Source organism: Suricata suricatta, chromosome X (genome assembly GCF_006229205.1).
Source record: "Suricata suricatta isolate VVHF042 chromosome X, meerkat_22Aug2017_6uvM2_HiC, whole genome shotgun sequence".
Taxonomy (NCBI): domain Eukaryota; kingdom Metazoa; phylum Chordata; class Mammalia; order Carnivora; family Herpestidae; genus Suricata; species Suricata suricatta.
In genome coordinates, this window is record NC_043717.1 from 21,351,289 (window position 1) to 21,362,679 (window position 11,391).

The window sequence follows — 11,391 nt, forward strand, 5'->3', positions numbered from 1 at the left end:
ATCACTTAAATACAAAACTAGTGCTCATCATCATATGTCCTCCTTAATATGCATCACCCATCTAGCCCATCTCTCACTTACCTCCCCTTATTTTTTTTAAGACTTTAGGTAATCTCTACTCCCAATGTGGGGCTCAAACTCACAACCATGTGAGCAAGAGTAGCACACTCCATTGACTGAGCCAGCCAAGTGCCCCTCAGCTGAGTTTTAGTCACATTTTTTCTCATACTTTTCCTAGTCATTTTTACTTGTGTGCCAGAAATAATATATGAAAATTAGAGATGATTCAAATTTCATTTTGCTCTGGCTGAGCAACTAACAGCACAGCAGTATCATTTTCAGACATTCCTAATCTAATCAGAGATTCCAATGATTCAAGGTCAGAATTTAGTACCTGGTTAGAATTGGTTGATTTCAGGTTCACTATAGCTTCCAAACCATAACCTCCAGAGTCCCACCCAAATCCCACAGAATTTATATCTATCTCATTTCCCACCACACAAAGGCAATGATCAGTGATGCCTAAACTTTGTTCTCCCTGTATCTTGGTGAAGTTATTGGAAGTTAGTGTTGTTTAGTTTCCAGTGTCTAAGTAAGCTTTCTGAACCCCTCAAGATGAAAGCAACTTAAAATGCTACGTTCACTTCTGTGGATTTTTACTGCATAATATTTATTTGCCTTTGTTAGTTTTCCAATCTTTCTTTCTTCTCTGTTCTAGTTTCTCAGGTTGTACTCAGGAGAGAGATGGGCTGATTTATCCAGTCTACCTTGATCAGAAGAGCTCCGACATACAATTAAATGCAGTGTTCAAACTTTAAATTTGCATATGCTGCTCACAGTTGAATCACAGATTGTGATTTCTTTCATACAATTTCCTTGAATTCTTTCAGATTTTTGTTAAACCGTAGCATATGATTTTGTTTCATTAATATGTACTAATAAGGAACCTATACATACAAGTATCCGTAAACAGACCTTATTTACTTGATGCTTTTTCCACTAGGTAGTGGATCTAGAATGAACCTCCAGCAAATGGACTATACCTACTACATGAATACTGAATGAAGAAACATTTATTAACTCAATCAAATAAAATTAATTGAGAGACTCTAATAAATTATGAAAAAATCAGCTGCTAGTGAAAATCATGTACTCTAAAATAAATGGTTTATTTTCTTAATTTTATATTCATTGGCTTTATGGATAAAAAGTTACAAACTATAGCATGCCGCACACACACAAATACACTGTTTATGAAGATGTCTCCTTCCAGCAGTGACAAATAGCCTTTTTCAGCATAACCATCCTGCTGAAGATATCTAGAAAGACTGGAAAAATTATCAGACCTTTGTTTGAACAAGAATTTGAAGGGATAAGATCTCAGGAAGAATTGCCCAGGTGATAAGAATTGCTATTTTGGGTTTTTTTCCCCCCATGGTTTTCTATTAGTTTAGATAGGTGAGTTAAGTTCTCACACTGTGATTATCTGTCTGTATTTCCTTTTAGTTCTGTCACTTCCAGCTTTGCAAAATGAGGCTATATTGTTACCTAAATATAAGGTTAAGGTGTTTCTTTCTCTTGGATTTAGCATCTTATTATATTGAAATAAACCTATTTTTTCCCTTACATCTACTGTGTCCAATATAAGAATAACAAACCAACTTTTCTCTGCCTGTCACACTGTACATTTTTTCCATTCTCTTTCCCATAGGCCATGCAGTTCACTTTTAAGATTATTTTGATGTTTTTTGATGACCTTTAACTTTTAAAATGGAGTATTTAGTCTGTTTATATTTAATATCTGGTATATATGGATTTCAACCTTCCATGTTATCATTTCTTCTGTTTCTTCTTTGGGATGCAACAATAAAATGGAAACAAGAACAAGAACAAAACACATGTGCACAATATAATCCTAGGGAGACAAACTTGACAGAACTGTAGCATAATACTTATAAACTTGGTATGCCATCAAAAAAATAAGAAAAAGCCTTGAATTTGGGAAGTCATCTGAAGGACCATTAGACAAGTGTCTTAATCAAAAATTGCATTACATTTTAATAGCAACTGGGATTTGTATAAATCCATCTAATTATTTACAAGTTTCTTTGATTTAATACATTTCTTTTCAGTTTTTATGTTAGAAGTTATTTTAATTATTACACTGACATCAGTACTAAAGATTCTCCTTGAAGCAGATCATGCTGGGTTGTCACTGCCACTGTGAACATCACGCCAGCTCTTTGGATCTCAACGAGGCTGACTGATGCTCCAGAATGGGAACCAAGCTAATCTGGGAGCAGACTGGACCCAGCTTCCTTCAACATTACTACCAGTTATTTGATGACAGAATGCAACTAGGTGCAATTTATATTGACGCATCATGCCGTACGTGTGAAGGACAGAAATCCCAAGGGAAAGGTACCATTGTGGAGAAGATATCTAGCCTTCTATTCCAGAAAATCTAGCACATCATCATGACACAGCATCATCAGCCCACGCTCTATGAACCTGCATCATCACCATGGTTGTGGGCCAGCTCAGGCTGATGAAGACTCCATGGTGAGATTCCACCAGATGTTCCTATTAAAGAATATCAAAGATGCTTGAGTTTGTACCAATGACATATGCAGGCTTGTCCTGCACAACTTCAGCTGACCTCCTCTTCTCCCAGTCACTTCCTCATGCTGTTTCCTCCTTTGTTCTCTTCCTCATACCATACATACTCCTTCAGATGTTCCAAATACAACAAATGAGCCTCACTGCAGTGGGTGCAGATGTAATGTGCTATTACTGAACTGCTGTGCATGATACCTGGATGCTAGACTAGCTGCATCTGACAGAAGTTTGTGTTGTACCAGCACATTCCCTGCAACGACTTAAATAACACAAAAGGTCGTCTTTTTTAAAAAAAGAATCTACTGACAAGTTGCTCTAGTAACCCAAAGAAGTGAAGGAGAAAGCAGCTGCCTCACCACCCACATACTGATTTGTTTGGATGTTTCAATGCTTCGTGATTCAACAAAACCATGAAACTTTTCTTAAAAACTAAAATAAAATTCTCATAGAGGTAACTGGCTGGCTCAGTCAGTTCAGCATCCAACTCTTGGGTCTTGGCTCAGATTACGATCTCACAGTTCATGGGATTGAGCCATGCACTGGGCTCTGTGCTAACAGGGTGGAGCCTGTGGATTCTCCCTCGGCCACTCGCACATGCTCTCTCTCAAAATAAATAAATAAACTTAAAAAAATGAGATAAAATTCTCAGAGATGGTACTTTAAAAGCATAAAATTGCAATCATCTGCTGGATGACTGCCTAATGTATGCATCGTTTATTGCAGGCAGTCCTACTGGGCTACGAGGCCATTTCCTTTGATGAAAGCCAACTTATTTCAGTTAAGATTTGTTATGTCAGAGTACTAGGTCCATTATTTTAACCATAATAATAACATGCCCAAGCTTACTCTTCACTACAACTCCAATATAATTAACTAAGGCTCATTTCATTTTAAAGCAATTCTTGAATGGAAGCTCATTCATTTATAATATTAGCTTTATTAACATCTTTTTTAATATGATAAATCTAGCTACATAAAAGTTACTGATTCCAGGGAGGTAATGCTGAGTTTTGTTCTTATCTTGACAGCAAAATGCTTTAATTTCAAGTTAATTTCTGTTTAAATATGGAGCTACTGATAGCACCACCCATATAACAATAGATCTGGCTGCTTCCAAATAACAAAATTTTTAGGTTTAGATATTTTTAATCTGAAGGATAACCACCTTACAATTAATTTGCTTCATCCAGAGGCTTCAAACAATGATATCACCAAATAATTTTAGAATAGCCATGATATTTATCCAGATTATAAAAGCAAAATAATTTTATTTATCTTAATTATGAAAAATATGGAATGCATAGAAGCAGAGATTTTCATATGAGGCATGTGAAATTACATATCTCATATATATGTGTGTCTATATATATATATATACATATATATACTGTAAGTACCTTTTAAATGAGGGGATATATGGAAAGTTCAAACACTATGATAGCTTTAAAAATAAATTTATGACGTATCTGAGTGCTGTAGTCAAAAAGCTTCAATACAAATAAAACAAAAATAAATTCAAGAGCTAAGGTTTTAATAATTTAAAAATATGTAAATGTATATTCCAATTACTAATGCAGGTTCATGAGTTCTATGAATAAATAAAAATTATAGCCTAGCATTTCAAATCAGGCCTTGAGAGTTCTGCTGGTGTTATCTGTACCATCAGTGATTTCCTTACGGCCCTAAAGAGGCTGCTAGTGCCATATCTTCTAGCACAAAATGTGGAGGATCATTAGAGTCTTTGAAAATACATGTAGACACAATTGGGTATTGGGAGTTTGCAGGTTTCTATATAAGAACAAATCATTGGTTGGGCATCTGGGTGGCTCAGTTGGTTGGATGTCCAACTTTGGCTCAGGTCATTATCTCACAGTTCGTGGGTTCGAGCCCCACATCAGGCTCTGTGCTGACAGCTCAGGGCCTGGAGCCTGCTTCAGATTCTGTGTCTCCCTCTCTCTCTGCCCCTTCCCCACTAATGCTCTGTCTCTCTCCCTCTCTCAAAAATGAATAAACATTAAAAAAAATTTTTTAAAGAAAAAATAATTGGCTTCCATGGAGGTGAAAGTATATCAGGAAACAAATGGTTAAAAGAAAGTACAGACAAATAAAATTTAAGATCAAACTAATGGATGTATATTTATTAATTCAAGATTTTATGGAGCCACTAATTTGTGCTAGACCTGATGGAATAAAAGTCAATATATATATCACCAAAAGAAGTTGTAAAAATAAGACATAGAGCTCCTTTATCTTTATACAGCTTCTCCAAATATTATCATCTTATAAAACCATAATGCTATTGCCAGAACCTGGGAATTATCACTGGTAAAACACTACTAACTAATCTATAAATTGTCATCAAGTATAACCAATTATCACATTAATGTCCTTTCACTACTCCAGGATCCAATCTAAAATAGCACACTGCATTTAGCTGTCATGTCTTCCAACCTGGGAAGTGTCCTGACCTTGACACTTTTGAAGAGAACTTCCTTTGTTGAATGTCCCTCAATTTAGATTTGTGTGATGTTTCTTCATGAAGAATTCCATTTTGACATTTTTTTCCAATAATGCTACAGCAGTGAATGTAAGGTCTTCTCATTACATCACATCAAGGGATTCCTGATATTTATATATCTTATTACTGATGATATTAACCTTGATCACTTGGTTAAAGAGGTATCTGTTAGGTCTCTTCTGTCAAGTTACTATTTTCACATGTGTAATTAATATATATCTTGAAGACAGAATAATTATAATGCTATGGAAAAATTTCATGAGGAATTTGCAATGTGTCATCAGTTCATATATATGTTAAGTATGACTAAAGTAGTATTCTATGTAGAAATTACAGTGAAAGCATGATGAAGTAATAAATTCTACTGAAAATACTAACTTTAAAATATAATTTCATTTTTCCTGCCAATGAAATACTTTCCTTAGTAATATTCATTTTTAGAGATTGTGTTTTGCTATTTCTTACATACTTTTTTAGTACATCTGCAAAAGCAAAGAGAAACAGCTGAGCAGAGAAGTGTAACAGAATGGCACAAGGCCTACAGCAGAGTGTCTTTCCTCAGAGTATGCTGATCAGGAAAACAACATTGCCACCAGATCTCAATGAAATCAGTTCAGCAAAAACAGAGTAAAGGCCTGGCCGTCTTTTCAGTCTCCCGCACAGTGCAAGAAGATTCTGCCTAAATGCTAATCCTTTTGTTTGTTATTTTGAACAAAAAGGATCCCAATTAAAACTTTCCATAGTAAGTCTCTCTCTCCCTCCGTCTCTCTGTCTCTCTGTCTCTCTCTCCCTCTCTCTCTCTCTCTCTCTCTCTCTCACACACACACACACACACACACACACACACACACACACTTTATGTATTATACACAAGCAAAGTTCCAGTGAATCATTATTTACAAAACCAGGTGGTGAGGTGAATTTGATGAACAGGGCCATAGTTTACTGGTCCCTGTGTGGGCCACTCAGAGCAGGATTTCTCTATCTCAGCACTTTCGATGCTTGGGCCGGACAGTTCTTTGCCTTGGGGAGCTGCCCTGTGCACTGCAGAATGCTGAACAACATTCCTAACTTCTACATACGAGATGCTGGTAGGGCTCCGCCAACCCCAAAGTCATCACCCAAAACATCCCCAGATGATGCCAAATGTTCTCTGGGGAACAAAATCACTGCCAGTTGAAAACCACTGCCCTCCAGTCTTCTGCCCAGAAAAAACAGACTTACTCTAATTTTTTTTCATTGTTCTTCATTTTTTTTCTCAGTACCTGCTGGTATTTCTGAGTTAAGAACTTCTCCTACACTCAGGCTGGGTTAAAAAAAATCTCCAGCAGACTCAGTTCTGACTCTCTTCCAGAATACCAAGAGCCCTAGCTGAGCCAGTCTTCTCTTCTCTACCTTTCATAGTCTTCTGCTATTTGTTTCATTTATCTTATTCAGGTTGTAGGTATACGGAACAAAAAAGAGTAGAATACAATATTTTATACTCCCAGATATGTAATCTTAAAAGATGACTCCTAACAGTATATTTAGTATCATGCTTAAAAACTGGTTAAAAGTTCAGTAGCCAGGTATAATGAATTATTAAGTCAACTCCTAGGCCTGCTATTAAAGGGATGTGAAACTCTGGGCAAGATACATAGCCTCTGCTACTCAATTTTTTCAGATATAAATTTATAGTGGTATTAATATACAACTCATAGTTGCTCATTTAACTCATAAGGTTTAAGTGAGTTCCTACATATAAATAACAGGGACCAGTGTTTAATAGTAAATAGGATGTATTAGATATCACCAGTATCATTTTTATTATAATTATCTGGAAAAGCACTGACAAGTAACTTTACAAACATCATGCCAATGATTATTAATACCCACAGCCTCCCAAACAAAAGTGAAAACAAGAATCATCAAAAAACAAATTTTTCAAAAGTAGAAACACTTGAATTTGAAGTAATTTAAAGCACTACTTTAAAGGATTGAGAAGTGAGGAATCTGAAATATTAAGGTGTTTCAAGCATGAAGAATTTAAATACCAGAAATACAAGGGCCCCATTACAGTGTTCTCCCTTATGTAATTCTCCTCTCCCCTAAAAGACAGTAACAGACAAAGCACTAGTGTTTCATAAGGTGGTACCTACTCTCATTGTCTCTAGAACAACATTCACCTCCTGTGCAAGGGCACACATTAATCTCTCTTTATGGAAGGACTTTCACCCCTTGTCAACCTGTAGAGTAGAGGTTCTTTCCATCCTTCAAAATTCATCATATGTCATGTAAGGTTATAAAGCCTAACTCTAGAAAAAACAAACCCAGACACATTTCACACAGCAGAAGACAGAAAACAAAGGAAGCATTTAATAAAAAAACAACAACAAAAAAACACTAAGATCAAGTATTTGTATATCTGTAAGTGGAAATGAGATAAAAGTTCACATATTGAAAGTAACAGGTTGAACGGATAAAAGTACCAAGAGCAAATGCTGTATCTAATGGGTATGTCTAAAATGATTCAAAGGTAAAAATATGAACCAAGCTGTGTCATGATATTAATGCTAGACAATATAGAATTAATAAAGAAGAAAAGAAAGGGCATGTTATAAAGAGCACTATTGACACTACTAAAATTTTGTAGTTAATATTTAGTTACTCAATAACAACATGTTTAAAATATGAAATGCAGAGTGCAAGAACAAACTTAAGAGAAACAATGAATGAGAAATTTTAAACTACCACAAATAGCTAATGAATAAGTCACAATCTTCTCGAGTAGTTTACCATATAATCTAATAAGGAAAAACGTAGTAATACAATTAGTACTGTCTTATTTTGAATTCCTCCAGACAAGAGGACAAGACAAGAATTCCAGTGAAATGTATTTATTAGGTGAAATAAGAAACACAAGTAAGGAAAAGTTATACAGTGAAAGGAAAGCATCCATTAAGGGTGCAAAATTAAACTACCTGTCACAGGTTAATCACATAGGGGGAAAACTCAGAAATAGTATAAAATATGACCACACGTATCCACCTAAGGGAGGAGGCACCTAGGGTATTTATATACCATATCCCAGCAGTCTTCAGTTGATAGTTGTGGGACATGTGTAAATTCAGAGCTTCTGGACTACTCATGAGAACAGAAAAGGCTTCTATGATTTCAGAAAAACTGCATCAGAGAGATATAGACACTTGCAGCTGGAAGGGTAAAGGTGCACAATGAAAACTGTGGAGTCTGAGAGACATGAATTGGACACCACAGGATAAGGCAACTGCTAAACTGGAGCCTATGTTAGATCACAAAGGAAATTACAATATATTTCATTTAAGGATGAAAACAAGGCCATATTTTCTGACCACAATGGTGCAATAAAATTTTTCTTAATGTTTATTTATTCTTTGAGAGAGGAGAGAGAGAGAGAGAGAGAGAGAGAGAGAGAGAAAGGAAGCATGAGTGAGGGAAGGGCAGAGAGGGAGACACAGAATCTGAAGCAGGCTCCAGGCTCTGAGCTGTCAGCACAGAGCCTGATGCGGGGCTCGAACTCACGCACCACAAGATCATGACCTGAGCCAAACTTGGATGCTTAATGAACTGAGCCACCCAGGTGCCCTTACAATGGATATTTAAAATTGAGGAAAGAAAATCTAAAAATATCTCAAAATATTTATTACAGACAAAACACTATTCTACAACTCAGGTTAAAGGTGAACTACAAATCAAAACTACACAATATAGAGATAATAATGATAAAGGATATGTTTTAAAAACAGATAATGCTAAAGCTAATCTTAGCCAAAAAAAAAAAAAAAATCCAGAGCCTTAAATTCATATATTCCCAAATAAGAAATATTATTTTTTATAATTGTTACATTTTCAATGTTAAAAATTTTTGGAAACAAATCCTCACATATGTACATGGAAATAAGTAAAAATTTAAAGGCTTAAATAAGTAGTATTATTAAAAATTCAAAACTAGTTAGTTTATATACTTTAAGTGATAAAATAGTAGATTAATAATGAAAATTGTTTCTATGCTAGAAAAATTTAAAGCGAGGAAAGAAAATAAAGAAACATAAAAGATATATATCAAAATTCTTTAGAATAATTTGTGTAAAATTCTCTGAAAACCAGGATTAAATGTATGGTATTACAGAAATAACATAAATTACCAAAATTAGTCCCAGAAGAAATGGAAAATCTAAACAAGCCAGTAATTTCATGCAAATTAATGCTAAACTATTTGATAAAAAAACCTCACTAAAAATTGAGAGGCCCAGATGGTCTCATAGTAATTAATTTCAAACCAAGAATTAAATTCCAATGCAATTTAAAATTTTCGAGAGAAGTAACTCAGGTGAAACTTAAAAATATTTCTTTGATGTCAGAATAATACTGATAACAAAATGCAAATGAATGTAATTTATTAATATCAATACTCAGGTAAGAAATCAGGTTTTAAAAAAGAGAAGACACTAGTATTTTAAAATAACTATATAACTTTAGGGCAAAGATTTTACATGTTTTGTTTATTCCTGAGTCTCTAGCATCCAGGAAAATACCTACCACACTTTAGGCACACAGTAAATATTGGTGGTATTAATGAATAATGACAGAAATACAAGAGTGGTTCAAAATAGGAAATTCTAGTAAATATATATATAATCATCTACTATTATATATATAATGTATAATGTAATATGTTACATTATACACTATATATATAATTTAATTAGATCAGAGGGAATGTATGATTTTAATATAATATGTATAATATATAAAGTAATTTATGTTATATATACTTTATATATTATATATACAATTTAATTAGATCAGAGGAAAAATGTATGATTAGCATGTTGCATTAAAAACAATTACAGAGTAATAGTCAGTCCTGATTATTTTCTATTCAAAAATAATTGGCATATAACATTGTATAAGTTTAAGGTATACAATATGTTGATTTGATATTTATATATTATAATATGATTACCACTGTAGAGTTGGCTAATACTCCTACCATGTCACATAATTACCATTTCTTTCTTGTAGTGTGAACAATTAAGATCTAGTTTCTTAACAACTTTGAAGTTTACAATTTAGTATTGTTCACAATGTTGTGCATTAGATCTCCAGGACTTACTTATGCTGTTTAAGGGTAAAACTTGGAACACGCAGATAATTATGTCCAAGTCTTGATTTTCAAAAATAATTGTCTGTATCTATATGGAAAATCAAGGAAAGCATTATGCCTAATGAGACAAAACTCTAGAATTATTTCATGAAAATTTAGAAAAACTAATGAGCCCTGAATAACATTATTATTTAAACTTATCATAAAATTCCAAGTACTTTCAAATGTAAGCAGCATGTGTGTGAATATGTGCATGTGTGTATAAAAATATGCAAGACATCAAGTAGGAAAAAAAGTGGAAAATTTATAATCAGGCATTAAGAAAATAAAAATACAAATAACTAAAAATATAAAAAACATTTAACTTAAAGATATGCAAGCAACATTTTTTTCAACTATAAGATTATAAAAAGTAAACTGATTTGGCACATGATATAGGAAAACCATCCATTTTAAAACTGCTTGCGAGCATCTTAGTAAATTTAACCTTTTTGGAGGCCAATTTTCAATATTCAAGAAAATTTAAACTCCAGAAACTCCTTGACCCTGCAATTTTTTGCCAGAGATTTACCCCATACTCTTATTAAAAAATGATGACAAGAACTAATTATAATACCTTTTAAATTTTTATATTGATTTCAACAGCGAAAACCAACCTGCATGTCCAACACCTGAAGAATGATTAAAAGCTTATGTGCATCCATTTAATGAAGCAGAATAAAACTTAGGAAAAAAAAAGATTTAGGGAGAATTCCACATGCTGCTATAAGAGTGTTCTCCATTACAGGTATCTACAGAAAAGGATAATACCTTTTAGGAAAGGAGCTAAGGATCCTTACAGTGAAGCATAGTGGAAAAGCTTAATGTTTATAACTTTATATGCTTTCTATCCTGTGCATGTAACATATGTTTATGTTAGTATGTATGCTATATCCACCTACATAAGTGTATATATAGATAGATATAGACTGGAAAAGAGTTTCCTATGACAGATTATTATAAAAAGATTAACTGTACATTCCACTTAAAATATCTATATTCCTTGCTATTGGAAGTAAAATAAATGTAACACACCAACCTCAGGATCTACAATATATATATAATCATGTTACTACAACATAAGCAATCT

The 11,391-nt window shown here is 33.8% G+C and overlaps 1 pseudogene; it reads left to right on the forward strand.

Annotated features, from left to right (window-relative positions):
* The first annotated feature begins 2,276 nt into the window (after nt 1-2,276).
* On the forward strand, nt 2,277-2,658 carry LOC115283353 (annotated as a pseudogene).
* Nucleotides 2,659-11,391: the final 8,733 nt, after the last annotated feature.